The sequence below is a fragment of the Pinus tabuliformis genome, chromosome X (assembly GCF_031772625.1).
Source record: "Pinus tabuliformis cultivar Carrire ecotype Pingquan chromosome X, CPIR1, whole genome shotgun sequence".
Taxonomy (NCBI): Eukaryota; Viridiplantae; Streptophyta; class Pinopsida; order Pinales; family Pinaceae; genus Pinus; species Pinus tabuliformis.
Genome location: NC_142308.1, coordinates 1,091,159,418 through 1,091,178,179, shown reverse-complemented (window position 1 = coordinate 1,091,178,179; position 18,762 = coordinate 1,091,159,418).

Sequence of the window (18,762 nt, the reverse complement as noted above, 5' to 3'; positions counted from 1 at the left end):
CCGTGAGGAATTTTCCTATCTCCTAGTCTCTCAGGATTTACCCCAATCCACACTAGATCACTAGGCCCTAAACCAAGACCCACTCTCAAAGATTTACCACATATCCCATCCTAGGATTACTAGGCCTCATGGAGAACATCCACCTCTAGGCTTTACCATATATCCTGCCATTCAACGGTTAATGATTCCTAGGCCCACTGAGGAAACACAAAAATCTAGATTTATCGCAACCCACAGTCTGGTTCAGAGGTTACTAGGCCATGTGTTCTATTATTCATAGATCCACCTCACTCAACATTGAATCCATCTGACAATCCAACTCGACAAAAACATGAGAACCCCATCACACCGTGGCTATTCAGATTGGAAAGGCTAGGCTAAAAACACTATCACACCTGGAAAACCCATGCCATAACACAAAGAACCACATGCAATACCATGCATGCCAAATATAGCAAGGAAAAGACACATGAAAATCGATACCTACAAAGAATCTTGTTATAGTTGCTTGATCATGCTCTTCCTTGCTTGTTCCTTCCTTCCTCTTGCCTTCTTTTTCTTTCTTGAACCAATAACGTGCTCCAAGAAAACTCTAAGTGTCAAAGAGTATGAGGGAGAGAGAGAGAGAATAATGAGAGAGCTCCAAAACTGAACTAACAAAAGGTACTAACTGATCCTCATAAGACTTTTTTATCATTTAGGCCTCTATTTTATTCATTTTCCATTATTTTCCTTCATTTCCTCCTCACATGCAACCTGTGACCTTTCACCTTCCTTTCCTCCTAATTTCCATTATTTTCATAAATAAATGTGCCAAAAATGTCATTTTTCCTTTCCAAAGCCTTAGTCATTTCCTTTGCCAATTTCCTTAGCCATAATAAACTAAATGAACACCCACTAGGATGTTTTGCCCAACATTCATCTTGTAATAAGTGTCCCATCAACTGTGGTTATTTTTTTTCCTTTATTAACTTTTATTACATGGAATTTTCACCAAGGCTATTACATAACCCCCTCCCCTTGGGGGACAGCGTCCTCGGTGTTCAACCACCCCTATACCTTACCAAAATTGTTGAAAAACAAAAATACTACCCATAGAGCTTTATAACATAACTCGATGCAATATTTACAATGATCACCCTGCTGAAAAGAAAACCAACATGACAACATAAAAACATGACAACTATAATGACATGACACCCATATCGCTTATTGGAGCTTTATAACATAGCTCATGGCGGTATTTACATCCATATACATATGTACATATATCAAAACATCACACCAAATATATTCCAAAACATATACAAAACATCATACCAAACTGCTTTGCCTCAACCAGAAAACAATGAAGGATATATACCCCGCATCTGATCCGCCATCTACCATGTACCTTCATCGGGCCCAAAGTTCTTCTATTTCACTTTAACTTGCTTAATTCTCGGTTTCAGAGCATGAGAACCTTTTTCTTCAATATACATTGAGGTTCTAGTTCGAATTATCCATCTGGCTCCACTTGCAATATAGACCAATCAATTACACGATCAACATATTTAACATACTTCTTAAGAAATGACACATGGAAAAAATAATGGACTTTCACTGTCGGAGGCAGTGCAAGTCGATAGGATACTAGACCAATCCTCTCAATAATCTTGAAAGGTCCACAAAACCGTGGTACCAGGTTGGCACATGATTCGATATGCAAGGAGCTCTTCTTCGATTTGATGCGCAAGTACACATGTTCCCCAACATGGAAGTCCTTAAACAAACTATTCCGATCTGCATAGCTCTTCTGCCTATCCTATGCTGCTTTCAAATTCTTATTGATTACCTACATTTCCCGCTCCATGCATACCAACATGTCTGGTCCAATCAACACTCTGTTAACTGGATCACTCCAACTGATGGGAGTATCGCAACTCTGCCCATATAATGCCTCAAATAAACTCATCTTCAAAGACTCCTAATACCCATTGTTGTAAGTGGACTCTACCAGTGGCAGATAATATTCACACTTTTTTTACTGATCCATCACATACATCCACAACATTTCCTCCAATATCCTATTAACCCTCTCAGTTTGTCCATATGTTTGCAGATGATAAGTTGTACTAAAGCCCAACTCTGTGCCCAAACATGCAAACAACTCCTTCCAAAACTTGGAAGTGAATTTTGCATCCCTGTCTAACACAATCTTCTTTGGAACTCCATGCAATCTAACGACATCTCTGATGAATACCTATGCTACATCACTAGTTGAGAATGTAGACTTCATTGGAATGAAGTACACAACCTTTGTCAACCTGTCCATAATGACCATGATGGAATCATGCTATCTCATTTTCCTTGGAAAACTTGTGATAAAGTCCATGTAAATGACCTCCCATTTCCACTCTGGAATCGCAATTGGTTGTAATAGTCCACCTGGATGCCTAAAATCTTCCTTCACCTGCTGAAAATACAAACACCTAGCCACAAAATCTGCCACATCCTTCTTCAGATTTGGTGAATAATAAAACTTCTTCATTGTGGTCAGTGTCTTCTGATAGCCTGGATGACTTGAATATGGTTTCGCATGAAATTCCCTCAAGATCACCTTCTTGATCTCATTATTTTCTGACACATATATCATGTCTCTAAACCTGACCAATCCATTTGTTGTAAGACAATAGTCCACATCCTGTGTACCTGCACCTGTACCTGTACATGTACCTATACCTATTCCTGTACCACTACTTGTACTTGTACCTATACCACTACCTGTACCTGTACTTCTACTTTGCTGCAACCTATGCACAATCTCCATATCCCTGACATCCTATTGACCTGCTTGCAAGATCCTACCCTGCAGATCTCATGGGGGCTTCACTGACAAAGAAATACTATATCACGTGTGTTCATATTGGGGTAAAAAAATTAAAAAATCATAAAAAATTATATTGACTATATAATAAGGAAATATTGGGTTTTTATATACCATATAGGAATATAAGTATTTTAGGGTATTTTTTATTGAGTATTGTGGCCAAGAACATAAAAAAAATAGGCAGGTAAAGAAAAAATAAAAAAATAGAGTTGACTATCGTGGTGCTATCGTGCACGTGAGCGCATTATTTCAAAGTGAAGGCATCGAGAGAAATTTCGCCGAGGGTCTAAACACATTATGAACAAGGCATATCTGTTATTTTTAGCCAAGACCTGGAGTATCATTTTCTTGAAGCCTCCTTGAAGACTAATCTGTGTGAGAGGAATCCAAAATCTTGAAGGCCGATATGTGTGAGAGGAATCCAAAATCTCTACATTTAAGGAATGGCGCTTTCATATTTAAAGGGTTACAACTTTACGTATCCCCTATAACCAACAGATCAATGCTCAAACGAACCAGTTGATTAACAAGACTCGGAAGAAACAATGGCCCCTACCTCAGAACAATGGTCCTGTCACTACCTCAGAACATCTTGTTGAATCTGACCCAAAGGAAAATCCTGATACTGGTCACCATGCCTGACCTTATAACCTCATTTTCCCATAACTATAAGTGAGACCGACTGGTAATGATCCTCTTTTTGGTCTTCATAGTAGTCCCGGTTACTGACTGATAATCACAGGGAGGGTTGCAGTTAAGGCATGAGCACAGTTCCTAAGAGGGTTCTATTGGGATATTTTCTGTTGGGAAAACGAATGGTTTCATCTTGAATTTCTGGAGGTATACTCATTTCCACATTACTCTTCGAATTCATTCTAATCTTTCCACAACTCAGGATCAGAATAAGGGTCAGTAAACTTTGAGGTATCACCAGAATTCACTGCTGCATGAAAGTAGAAATCATATGTTGCAAACACTTCTACAGGTTCTTTCAAGTAAGTCCCTAGATATTTCCTCCTTTTATAAACCTTGATTGCATCCTCAAGCTAAAGGTCCAAATCCACTGTAATAGAGACACCACCTCTATTTTTTTCTTTTGTTTAACTACTTGAGGGTTGTGATTTAAAATATTATAGATTAATACCAAAGCTATCTCCAAGGGAGGGTCTGATATATTCTTACTCAGGTATGGAGGTCAAGCTCACTTAGTTTATATTGGCCCCTAGGTTAGGTTATAGTGACCTTGAGCACTGGCCGACTTACTATGTTGCATCATCAAATGCAAGAGGATGATCCCCTATTCTATCATCCATACATAGTTTGCAATAAACCCTTTCTGGATCTAGCCTACCTTTAGATTGGTAGAGTTGTTTTATCCACTTTAGATATTTACTCAACAGTAGGAATATACTGGTACCCATATCTTACTTATTTATCCTTAGAGGCCATTGCGAAATTTCCCCCCCTTTTGGGAGAGCACAATGTTGGTGTTTAGAATTTTCTTGTTTCTTTCGATCCATGAGTATATTGATAGATCATCTTCCCCCATTCAAGCACACTTTGGATGCTCCTAGTCACTTTTTCTCTAATAAGGAAGAGATGTATGGGATTATCTAGGAAGATATGTATAAGTAGTATATCTAGGTCACTTGGATTCCCCTCTTGGGGATTTGAGACCGAAAATGGCCTTTTATGTAGAGCACTTGTTGGCTCTTAGAGACAACTTTATAGTGTTGATCCACTTACACTCTTTGACACTTGATGTATGGAATTAGGACCCCCTTAGGTTAGTTTTCAGTGTGCACTGATACGATTTATGTGGAAGGTGAGCACCAAATGTCACAAGATGATAAGTTATGTTGGATATCGAATATATAGGAGATAGAGACAGGGGAGCACTGAATTTTTAGGTGTCCCTATTCCAATGAGAAACATGGTCGCTTCTATTATATATAGGGAGTGCCATAACTCCCTTTCCACATTTTGCTGGTACCTAGCCTACCGATGCCAAAACTTCTACTTGGGATAGGTTTTTAGGTCCAAAAATCACATTCTCCTACCCTCCTCCCACCCCCCTTGATAGGACACTACTAGGAGGATCAAATTTTTCTTCCCACTGCTCCTAGATAGGGGCAACACGAGGCATGAAAATTGCAGAACCATTCCAGTTCGAGAGACAACTTAACCCCTTGTAGTGAGACCCACTTGGAGTTGTTGTTCATCCCAGATTGGTAGGAAACCCCCTCCTACCACCACATGGCATAGTGCCACCTCTTCCAAAGAAAGACACATACCGAGACCATATCCATCTCCTTTGGCTAGTCATGTATACAATGTTTCTTTCCTTTTGGTCTCAAATGGTAAGAAAGATTCCCTTTCAACTTCAAAGGATAACACCCTCTCCTTCATTTGCTAGTGGGAATTTAGAGAATCTTGGCTCTTTCCCTTCTACTTGTGTCTAGATCATTGTATTTCTTCTTTTTGGTATTATGTTAGTTATGCTTAGATATTGACCTTTTCACTTCCACTTTGTGTTTCCACTTTTTCACTAAGCAGTCTTGTTGACCTACCTTTGGTCATTCGTTGGACATTGATAAACCTATCTTATCTTATCATGAATGAATATACTTAATTGGTAGTTTGAAACATTTAATAAAGACCAAATTTATTATTATGTGCTATTGAGTAGTAGAATTTTCCATGAAGCAATTTATATGGGATAATATTAATTGATGAAAAGACCCGTCTTTCAGATAATATCAACATGAAAGAACATTTTAAAGGGAAAAGAAAAGTATATTAAAATTCAAAGTATTTACTTCAAGCCTTCACTGTATGCAAACCAAAACCTGAGACTACCTATTTGATTGCCATCATAATATGAATAAATGATCTAAACTTTTATGGCATCTTCCAAAAATTAGGACTACCAATTTGGCCAAACTACTATATCTATGATACATTTAGATCCTTGGATTCCTAAAGTGCAGGTTTTTACGTACCACTAGATCAGGCAACGGAGATCGTTGTAGATAGCCCTTTCCTCATCCCAAATTGTGTTACCTTGTATTGTTGCAAGTCCCTTAGACTTGAAAACATGATTAAGCTTCAACCTATTTACTCGCTTTCTCTCCTTCTGAGGAAGCTTTTGGTCACTGGTCACAAGTTTATCAGGTCTGATGGAGGATTTAAAGTCATCTTAAAAGTACCTTCTCAGTTTGATTCTTTCTGTACTGAGTGTGTCACAACCCCATATACGTCTTGAATACCCTTTTTTCTCTTGCTAAAAGGAGTGGGCTTCCTCTCTCATCTTTATAGTCAGGATGAAGGGTATTTCTCCTTGGGAGATCCTCAACTCTGATAGAGATTAATGACCATCGTTAACTTAAGTTTGTATAAATACTTAGTGTCTAGATTAATTAATAAAGTCAATATAGGTACTAACTAAATTAATAAAGTCATTCAAACATACTCCCTTAGTTTTGGGAGTTATTGTTGTTATGTTTGAAGTCATGTATTAAAAGTTTTCTTATTTAATAAAATATACAATACATACTGCATGGTTTCTTGCTTGCAATCTATTTGATCAACATGGTATCTGGGTATTAGAGGTCCAAAGGCTATATGATTGGAGATTCAAGCATATATTTATCAAAAATTGGATGAGGAGACTAGGTTAGATCAACAAGTTGGAGACTTAGGAATCTGGATGTGTGTTATCATGTGAATCTGCACCAATTGACTTAGGCAATAACTCTAAACAATTAAGCACGTCACCATTACTGTCTCTCTCTTTGGATTGGTGCTTTTACATTCTCTAGGGTTTGTCCCTAAACCATATGTATCTTTTTAACTAATATGAAAATCTATATAGCAATCCAATCAGATTAGCACACTAAACCGCCCTTGAGATGCGAAAAAGCACTCAAGAACAAGAGTCAATTCATGATTTGAATTGTTACGATTGAGATTAGATTTGTTAAACTAAATCTAGTAGTGATCAGACAAATGAAATGAAATGAATGTGTGCCTTAAGACAAAACAAGAGTTTAAAATAAGTGCACGGAAAAGCAAACCAAAACCTTGGCAACACAATTGAACATATAATCAACAATGGGATTCAAAGAGCTAATGACACAACATAGTTGAATCTATTCAATGTGTTAATCAAGAGACTAAATCATACCATAATGATCAACACATTACAAGATGTGTAAGTTCCATGGCGTGCTGTGGTGGAAGAAATTTTTTTGACCTGGATGGAAGAACAATGAAAACAACCTTCTGCTGTAAGCTGCCCAAGAAAAATGTTTATCCCTTGCATAGAGATCTCAACTCTGTCGTTAAAGAAGCCAGAAGAAAGGAACCGCGCCTTAGCTGTGCATGAGGGAAAAAGGATCAAACTGGACTAATAACTTATGCATGTAGTGCTAACTCTGAGTGACTTGTTGTTTGCCAAAAATAAATCACCAATAGGTTGTAAACAAATTCATCTCAAAACACCCATGTCCACTAATCTTGCTATCTAATATTCTAAAAATAAACTTGGGAATAAAGTGTTGTCTACTATTTTAGATCCTCAAACAAGCCCAAAAGACACTAGGACATACCCCCTGCAAGACTGTAGCGTGCAAGTGATAGGATTACTACTGCACAAATATCATGCAAAAGCTGTCACCCTAAATTTTCTCTTCCACAATAACATTGTTGTTCAATAATCATAAGTCCCAAACCTTCATTAGATCACTTATCCTTGACAAATATATCCAATGTGACGTTAAAACCATGGAAAAACCCATGAAACAACATCATCAATGCACAAATCCTAAACCAAGTTACTACTTTCTTTTTGGTATAGCACACATGCATATGTTGGAATGTCAAACATGCTCAATTAGGCAGTTCTTCCTGTAATATGCTACTATTTACAAGCTGTGAACTCTGAAATCTGTTAGAAATAACCCTAAAATAGTTCTCCTAGCTTTATTTTCAATAATAAACAACAATGTAAACTTTGAAACGGGAACTATAAACTCAAAACGAGAACTCTACCCAAAAAACCCCGAAAAAACATGAAAAATAGTGCTAAAAACGAAAAGTGTGTATACTAGAATGATGGTTTTTTTTAAGGGTCAATTTGAACATGTTTTAAAAATGGCAATGAGAACGAATTTTTTGTGAAAAAATTGTACAAAAGTCAACCTGAAAAAGTGCTAATAATGGAACGATGGATTTTTTTTTTTAGAGTTTATTTTCAACATTTTAAAAAAATGCCAGTAAAACCGAATTTTTATGTGCAAAAATTGTGCAAAAAACACCCTCAAAACGAAAAGTGTTGATGCTTAAATATCACTTTTTTTGGGGTAAATTTTCAACATTTTAAAATAATGGTGTAAAAGATTTTGTTATGACTCTGAAAAAAATTAAAATTTCAAAAAAAATAATGAAACATAAAATTAAAAATAAAAACAATGAAAAAACACAAAAAAAAGTTAAAAAAATACCAAAACGTAAATAAAAAAAATATTAAAAACAAAACGTAAAAAAATAAAAAATAAATAAATAAATAAATAAAAAATTAACTTATAAAATATAAGAATTAAAAAATTAAAGAAATAAATAATAAGAAAAACATATTTCCAAAAAAATAACATTTTTTTTTTAATGTGGTAAACTATAAAAAAATTTGGAAAAAATAAAAAATAAAAATATAAAATTAAGTAAAAATAAGAAATTTTAAAAAAGCATTAAGAAAAACTAAAAAAATAAAATAAAATTAAAAACAAACTAGATTAAAAAAAATAGAAAAATAACAAAAAAAACGAAAAAAAAATTTAAAAAACTACAAAAATTAAGATTAAAAACATTTCCAAAAAACCCTAAAATACAAAAATATGCTGAAATTAAAAATAAAATTAAAACCCGAAAAACAATTAAAATTTTACAAAAATACATATTTTCAAATTAAACATCATTTTCAAAAAAACATTAAAATTAAATAACGCTAAATATATTTTTGATATTTTTTAAAATAACATTATATATATATATATATATATATATATACAATAAAGATATTTAATAAAATTTATTTCTTATTTAAAAAAAAACAATTTTATTTACCACTGCCCCCATGCACTGCTAGGCGGTGGCTATTTGATTCTGAGAATCGAATAGCCACTTCCCGGCCATCCCCACCGATGGTTGGGCAGTGGCTATCCGATTCTCAGAATTGAATAGCCACCACTCAACCCCCTGTGGGGGTGGCCGAGTGGTGGTTATCTGATTCTAAGAATTGGATAGCCACCACACGGGTGGCCGAGCAGTGGCTATCCGATTCTGAGAATCGGATATCCACCTCAAGGGTAGTCAGGGGGTGGTTATCCGATTCTGAGAATCGGATAGCCATCGCCTGACCGCCGGTGGGGGTGGTTATCTGATTCTCGGAATCGAATAGCCATCGCTCGACCGCCCGTGGGGGTGGCTATCCGATTCTCGGAATCGAATAGCCATCGCCCGGATGCCCATGGGGGTGGCTATCTAATTCTTGGAATCGAATAGCCATCGTCCGGTTACCCATGGGGGTGGCTATCTGATTCTCGGAATCGGATAGCCACCGCCCAGCCACCCGGTCACCCCTACGGGTGGCTGGGCAGTGGCTATCCGATTCCGAGAATCAGATAGCCACCGCCCAGCCACCCGTGGGGGTGGCCGGGCGGTGGCTATCTGATTCTCAGAATCAGATGGCCACCACTTGGCCGCCCGTGGGGGTGGTTGAGTGGTGGCTATCCGATTCCGAGAATCGGATAATCGGATAGCCATCCCCATGGGCAGTCGGTGGGTGGTTATTCGATTCCGATTACGGGAACTGATACTATTATGTGTTCAATATTTGTAATATGTGATTTTTGCATTAATTTTTAAGTTAATCATTATTTTTTGAAAAAAAAAGTGATTATTATTATTTTTTTGACATAAAATTCATAAAAAAAAAAAAAAAAAAAAAAAAAAAAAACTATTATGTACCCATTTTTAGTTAAAATTTTCGTATAAAAGTTGTGATTTTGACATGTCAATTCTAGCAAAAAATTATCAAAACATGTAGTCTTTTAGTTATATTTATGTTAAAAATTGTTATTTCTATGTCCATTATTAAAAAATATTGGTTTTTAGAAACAATTATTTCATGTGGATTGAAAAATTAATTAAGGATGTATAAATATGTAGAATATTGAAAATTCAAAATATCGACCTTCTAATTTAAAAATGAAAAACAATAAAAATCTCATTACAAAAAAATTAAAATTAAAATAAAAATAAGAAAATATGAAGAAAACAACCACTTAAAAAATTATTAAATTTACAAAATAATTATTTACATTTCATACATTAGAAAATTTAAACTCAAAAAATAGGTTTAAAACAAGGGTCTAATGTAGAATTACCACTTTTTAAAATCAGCATGAAAATCACTACCATTCTAAAACGCAATGTGCATAAAAAAAATTGAAGTGACAAAAACTATGCTCTAAAAAACCATGTGTGTTCTGCATCACCCCTTTTCAAAATCAGGTCACTTTTTTACTATCTCTACGAAACGGGTAACAATATTAGTTCTTGTTTCAAAGTTTACATTGTTAAACATAACAATTACTACAAACTCATCAATTGTTGTTGTCACCACTCTAGTTAATAAACTGATCTCTGACATGTGCTAGTATTTTCTACTTTTTGATGAATGAAAGGCATGCCTAGATCAGATTTGTTGGAAAAATTAGTTTAGGGAAGCATATCATTAATTTTTTCCATCCATGAGAGTTATTGTTACTTGACCCTTAAGGTGTGACCTATGGCATTTTTTAAGTTTTCTGTAAAGAAACTACCACCTCATCTAGTGCAATTTTCTACAATAGCACTAGTAAGATGGATTTGTCTTTCAGTTGTCCTGGTAGCTGGAGGAGGTCAGTCTTTTCATATGCTCAATAATAGCCATACCTAACTATGGATGGAAGGTTGGAACCTATAGTAATTTGTTAGCAGGACTTCCCATTTTATTACGTATTCCTCCTCCGTCAACCAAATTGTGTCAAGGACATTAGTTCTAAAGGTTTCTCTAATAGCCCAGTGGCCTGCCAACACACTGGAACTTGATTATTTTGTTGACTAAGTGTATATTTTATGTGTATTTGAATCTATTAACTTTCAATTAAAATTAAACAATTTAATAACAATAAATAATTTATTATAATTCTATTTTAATAAATACTAATAAATATTTAAGAAAAAAATTAGGAATATTTTTCTTTCAATCAATATGGACTACATTTAGATCTTCATATGATAAGATTTCTAGCCTATTTATGGCTAAGAATGCATGTAAAGTTGTTTTAAATTCGAATATAATCCTAAACTTCTTCTCTTATTTATATGAGAGATCAAGCACTGTCCTTATCCATTAGTAGCTCCAAAAACATAAAAAATGCCTTTATCTCTCACAAGCCCTAGATACCAGCGAACAATAAAATGAATTAAATGCATTTGATACCAGCGAACAATAAAAGCTACAAGGGTTTGGTTTTGACCTCTTTATGACACAAAAAAATGACGTAAATAAGGCCAAAATTGAGGCACATCTAGGGCCTAAGCTTTCCTATAAGTTTTTTCAGTTTTCGACTCAATAAATCAACTCTCAAATCTATTTTAGTACTCTGTTTTATTTCTGGTTTTAGTTCCATTTGAGGAATCCACCAATAGTACATTTTGAATGAATGTGTTTCATCCAAATAGTAATATTTCTTCATCTTTTTTGGAGCTTTGAATTTAAAGTTCATAGCTTGCTTCCTTGCTCTTTTTTTTATAATCCAATATGATTGTGTAATTTTAGTTACTTTTTCATTTATTTATGTGCAAAAACAGATGGAACTATTTTATAAAATTGATACCGGTGAAGAGAATTCTATCATTGGCATGGTCAGGTGTCGAGAATATTGTACATTTGCTGAAATCTGTGATGAAATTGTCGATGATGAAATCGTTGGATACCATTTTGATTTTATCTAGGATGGATTAACTTTAAATCCAAAGCAAGAGAAAAAATGGAAAGTTTATATGACACTTTTACGCTCAAGATGAAAATAGGCACATTTGATGTGGAAACAAAGGGTTCAAATGTAGTGGAAACAATACCAATAGTTGAAAACATTGAAGTGAATGTGGAGGGATCTATGCATAAACAACTAAGAGTTGAAAATATTTCTTTTTTAGTGGAACAATCCATAGTTGCTGATTCTAGTGTATTGGCACCTTGGGAAAAAAAAGTCAAAAGTTTAATGGAAGAGTTTGTCAATGAGAAAATTACTCTAAAAGTATATTAACAAAAGGGAGAATATAAAATAAAGATCCATTGTGATTTTTTTGGCATTGATTATGGAACAGGTGATTTATTTTTGGCAGCGTGAACAATGCACAACTTAAAAAACCATCATATGAAAACAGGGGCTCATCAACAACGCCTTTCAATGCCAAGTGATAGTGAAATTCCTTCATGTAACGAAGTAAAACATATAACGATGGTTGGAGATTAATTTCACATTGATCAAGCAATCAAACTTCTATATGATTTCAACAAGACACAAGAGCCTAATTTGTTCAAGGTGGTGGAAGAAACACTTGCAGATTACAAGGACATGAAAAACGTGAGAGTGGAATGTACATGATGCAATCAAAAATTTTGTTTAGTGACGACAAGTGGTAATATTGTCAGTTCTCTAAATGAACACATGAAATCAAAGAAGCACACTACTACTACTACAACATGAAATCAAAGAAGCACACTACTACTACTACTACAAATGAGGCTTCACATGAGGAGATTGGGCCGAGTGGCATGGTTGGCAGACCCAAGAAGCCTACCAATGATAAGTTCCAACAAAGTTTGACTATGTTCTTGTTCCCATCATCACCATAAGTATTACATAAGGGTTCTACAAGTGAAAATCCTTCTACTTTAGGTGTGTTAATTAACAACTTAGACTAAACTTGAATGTGAATTTGTATATTATTTAATTTATCTTACTTCAAATTTATTTGTTTTTTTATTGTGTTGTCATATTATTATAGCTCAATTATCTCCATTGTTACTACAATGTTGGGGGTATTGGTATCCTTATATTGATAGAAATGGAGATATTGGAAACAAAGTTCCTAATGAATGATAAAAGGGGTGGAAAATTATGGGCCATAGAGAAGCATGCTAATATCATGCTATGTTATGAGGTTATTGAATGTCATATTGATGGTACATATAGGCATATTCATTGCCAGAGGGATTCCGAAATAGGGATCCAATATTATTCATTAACATGAATATTTTGTAAGCTGGCTCCAGAACATGATGACTTCAGGATGCGATTATATCATGAATCAATGTGCACCAATAAAAGAAGTGAACGAGATACACGAAAAGGTAGAAGAATGGACTATTTGACTCAAAATGAACTATAGAATGCTGCAAGAGTTACAAATTATAACCATAGATCAACAATGCGAGCTCATTGGTGGGAGAGGACAAAGGTTGCTACACTCTCTATTAGAATGAGATCCCTGAAGGAAAATTTGTTTGAATCGACAGAAAGGAAGGATGTCTTTAGGTTTTGCAAGGATGTGTGTGAGGCACATAAGTAAGGAAAATTACAAGGTAAATATGTAGTTTGGAATTTTTTCAAGGATATGTTTCATAACTTGATGCATGCAAAAGTAGGGAGAAGGTATAATACATCCAAAAAATCCCTCTATGATATTATCAAGTTATGGGGAGGTCCTAGATTACATAGCTTTATTAGCTTGAATCTGGATAGTTCTTCAATATCTATGACTTTAAGTCAAGTTAGAAAGTCATTAGCATATATCATAGGGGAGCACGAGCACATTTTTGAGGCAGTCAGAAAATTTTATGCTTCTTATAAAGACAAGCATGGTATATATGGCCCAATTCCTATATTGCTTGTTGAAGATGAAACAATTGTGAAAAAATATGTTAGATGGGTAGCAAAAAGCAATACATTGGAGGGGCTTTGTGGTACGAAAGAAGAACATTAATGCAATCACATTTCTTGGTGAGAGTTGGTGAGGGAGTTGTAGGCTATGAGATTATAACAATTTATTCTAAGAATAATGTTATTGGCCATTATACACATATTATTTCAAACCCTTTACATGAAAAGCTTCCTCGTTTGGTTGTGGTTGTTCATCCAATGTGCAATAGGTTCAATGCAAATTTTGTTTATCAATAATGGGAAACAATAGAATCTATGTGGAAGAATCACGTGGAAAATAATTTTTGCCACTTGCTAGGTCTTTGGTGGCAAAATGTTTGTAGTGATACACCAGATTTGAAGAGATTCGCCATTCGAATCTTAAACCAAGCATGCAGTGCTTCAGGTTGTGAGTGAAACTGGAGCATGTTTGAGAGAATACATTCTAAGAAGCGCAACCGATTGACACAAAAGCGCTTAAATGACCTTGTATTTTTCCATTACAATCTACGACTTTGCAACAAGAAAATATTAGGTGAGAGCTTGAATTTGAAGGTTTCATAATCTAATTTGCAATTTAAAGTTTAAACTTTAAAGTTCAAAGTCAAACTTAAATTCACATTTCAATGTCTCATGATAATGATAGGTTTGGATCATTCACCAATAGACCTTGAAAAGATAGATTTGCAAACTACAAATGCAACAGATTGGGTCCAATTAGAGTAGGCTCCTCTTTTAATCCTACATGACTTGAAGAGTTAAGCAAGCAAAGGAGTGGGAGGAATTGCTTCTAGTTCTCACTCTTAAGAGTCTTAAACTCTTAGTTACTAATTTTTTTTTTAATTGTATGCAGTTGTTTGTAAACTTTTAGAAGCAGTTACTTCTAGTTCTATGTATTCACTAGTTAGGAGTCATGACTCAGTGCTTTGGATCATGTTTGGACTCATAACATATATGAGATGCTTATTCATTCATGATATTTTGGACATCTATTGATATTATTAATTTCTTGGACATGGCTTTACTGAATATCAATGCAAAATGTTTTTTTTTTTTTTTAATTCAATATATGTGTATATTTTTATTTATTGAATTCACTAATTTTTTCCCGATTTTTCCCCAATCCGATTAAAACTCTTAGCTCTTTTGCCTCACCGATTTATTGTTTATTCTGAGTCTAGTAACATTGGTTACAAGTTTCATTCTTCACTTATGAGTGCTAAGGTGTGCTAGAGAGTGCCAATGCATGCCGAGGAGGGTTGGGGAGTACTAGGACAACACACGGGAGCACTAGGTCAAAATGCATGGAAGTGAATGAATATGAGGGTGTGTCGAGGAGTGTCAATCAGTGCTAGTTATCATGCCAAGGAGGGAGTGACAAGGTATTCTAAGCATGGGTAAGGCATGCCAAGGAATATCAGGGAATGTCAAGAAGTGCTAGAGTGTGCTAGGTAGTTCCGGGGTGTGCTAACATGTGCCAAATAGTGCCAAGGCATGCCAGGTGCTAAGACATGCTAGGATGTGTAGGGTGCCAGAGTATGCCAATATGCGTCAAGGGGTTTCAAGGCAACAAAAGGAATAACCAAGCTAAAATGCAAGGAAATGAACACATAAGAGGGTTAATAAGTTGGGACTTTATCTTTTTCAAAAGGGGCATGCTAGGCACACTAATAATATGTTCCAATACATGCCAAGTGCCAATGTGTGCCAAGTGCTAATGTTTGTTAATGCAATATTATGCCAAGGATTTCCAGGGCATGCTAGGGACTACAGGGAATGCCAACACATGATAGGGGAGTGCTATGCTATGCTATGGCATGCCAACATGTGCTTGGGCATCCTACTCATGGCAAGATGTTCTAGGTACAAAGATGTTCCAGGTACAAAGATGTTCCAAGACATGTGAGGTGCCAAGGAATGTTAGTGTACTATTCCAAAGCATGTTAAGGTGTGCCATGAGTGTTGAGGAGTGCTAGGTCTCTCTCATTAATAGAATTGACAGAGCTTGATTATGTATTAAATAATATAGTTCCTACACACACTAGTGGAACTTTATTTAAAGAAAATTTGCTAGATAATAAACCTAATAGAGATGAATCATGTGTTGACTCATAGGAAGACTATATTCTTATCACTTGAGGGAAATTATACACACTAATTACTTCTTAACAAATTGAATTACTATTATAACCACTATGACCTTGGACACATTATGAAAAAGACTCCACAACAATGGTCTTAAATCGTTATATTTTGACAAAAAATAGTAACAGGTATATAGCATTATCAAAAACTCATTGGAATGATCAATGATGATGAACATTTTTTTACTGTCACCAAAAGTAACCAAAAATAGCATTGGTGAGGGTAAATAAAATATCGTCACTAGAAGTGTCACCAAAGAGAGGATTAGTGATGGGCCTTTAATGACCCTCACCATAAGTGTCACCAAAGACAGAATTAGTGATGGACCATTAACGACCCTCACCAAAAGTGTCATTGAAAATGGCTTTGGTGACAAACCTTAAAGGACCATCACTATATACACTTACAACAATGATTTTTTAAAGACCATCACCATATGCGACATTGGCGATGGACCTTAAAGGTCCGTCACAAGCATGAAACATCATTAAAAACTTATTGGAATGATCAATGATGACGAACATTTATTGACCATCACCAAAAGTAACCAAAAAGATCATTGGTGACGGTCAATAAAAGATCGTCACTAGAAGTGTCACCAAAGAGAGAATTAGTCATGGGCCTTTAATGACCCTCACCAAAACCGTCACCAAAGAGAGAATTAGTGATGGGCCTTTAATGACCCTCACCAAAAGTGTGATTGAAAATGGCTTTGGTGACAAACCTTAAAGGACCATCACTTATACACTTACTACAACGGTTTTTTAAAGACCGTCACCATAAGCGACATTGGTGATGGACCTTAAAGGTTTGTCACAGGCATGACCCTCACCAATGACCTTTTTTCTTGTAGTGTATGTACGTTGTTATCTGACGGGGTCATCAAGGATCATGATTTTTTTATGTTGATGTTTATATGTATACATGTATTGTATGTATGTCATTGTCTAACAGGGTGATCAGGAATCATTCTTGTGGAGGAATGATTGCTTATGTAGATGAATGGCATGAAGAGGTTCATAGTTTATAGGAGTCAAGTGGGAAGAGTAGCCTCACAAATCCCTTAGGTCAATATCATGTGGATATGAATTGACATTATGTGATTATACTACGTCTATGTTTATGTTATGGACATTCTATTGTTGAAAGATACGTCAATGGAATGAAAACATTGTGATCCACGACATGCAAGGATAAGAATGGATAATGAAGAGGCACTTGAAGCAAGGTTTCTTGGTAGAGGTAGTATGGTTTTGGATGTGTAGTGTTATTGTTATATATATGTTGTGCATGTTGTATATTCAGTGATTGTACCTGTGGTGATGTGTAATGTTGGATATGTAGTATTGTGTGCATATGATGTTGTGTGTCTGTTGTATATATGGTGTTGTGTGTATATTGCATATGCAATGTTGGGTATAGATGATTCTATGTACATGCTGGATATGTGGTGTTGTGTATATATCGTACTGTGCGCATGATGGATATACGGTGTTGTGTGCATATGGCATTGTGCGCATGTTGGATATGTAGTGTTGTGTACATATGATTTTATGTACATGTTGTATATGCAGTGATATGCACATATGGTGTTGTGTGCATGTTTTACAAGTGGTACTATGTACATATGGTGTTGTCTGCATGATTGTACATGTGGTGTTGCATACATGTTATACATGTGGTGCTATGTGCAGGGGGTGTTGTGTACATGTTGTTAATGTGATGTTGTGTACATGTGGTGTCGTGTACATGTCATGCATGTGGTACTATGTACATGTGCTATTGTATACACGTTGTACAAGTGGTGCAGTGTAAATGTGGCATTGCGTACGCGTTGTGCAGGTGGTTCCATGTACATGTGATGTTTTGCACATGTTGTGTAGGTGGTGATGTGTACAGGTGGTACTGTGTACATGTTTTACATATGGTATTGGTGTACATGTGGTATTGTGTGCATGTCATACATGTTATTTTGTGGGCATGCGATACTATGAATGTGCATTGTGTAGTCGTGTTATCGTGACATATGTATTCATTGTGTTGTACTTTGTGTATGTATTTATGTTGTGTTGTACACCGGGTGTAGATATGTGTATTGTGTTGTGGTGTACATTGAATGTAGGAGTATGTATTGTGTTGTGTCGTACACTAGCTGTCACTGTATGTGTGGTATGTTATGTGTAGGTGCATGTATTGCATAGTGTTGTATGTCGTGTGTGGTTGTATGTGTGTGATGCACACTATGTGTATGTGCACCTGGTTGAGGAGAAGGAATTGGGTGTTTGTCGGGTGTGGCAACCAATCCGGTGTGCGTACGGAATAAGAAAAAGGTAGAAGCTAAGGATTGATTAAAGGATAAGTATAAGTATTTATTATGCACGTGATTTATGATTCTGGTTTATGATGATTACATGTGATTTATGATTTTGATCTATGATGGTTGTGTTTTGAGTTAACCTGATGTGATATGTTTATACATGATGATTTGGTCAAATATGCTAGTTTGACTTCATGTGATAGGAGGCAAACAAAATTGTGAGTATACCTTATTGACGCGCCAGCAATGAGGTATGATTTGAAGTTATTTAAATTTATTTTGAATCTAATGGAAATTATGTGCTTGGTACAGGAAATCGTGAAATGCTTGGTTGGATGGTCGAAACTAATAGCAAGCATTAGCAGAACAACAAAAGGAATTAGAATAGGAAACAATAT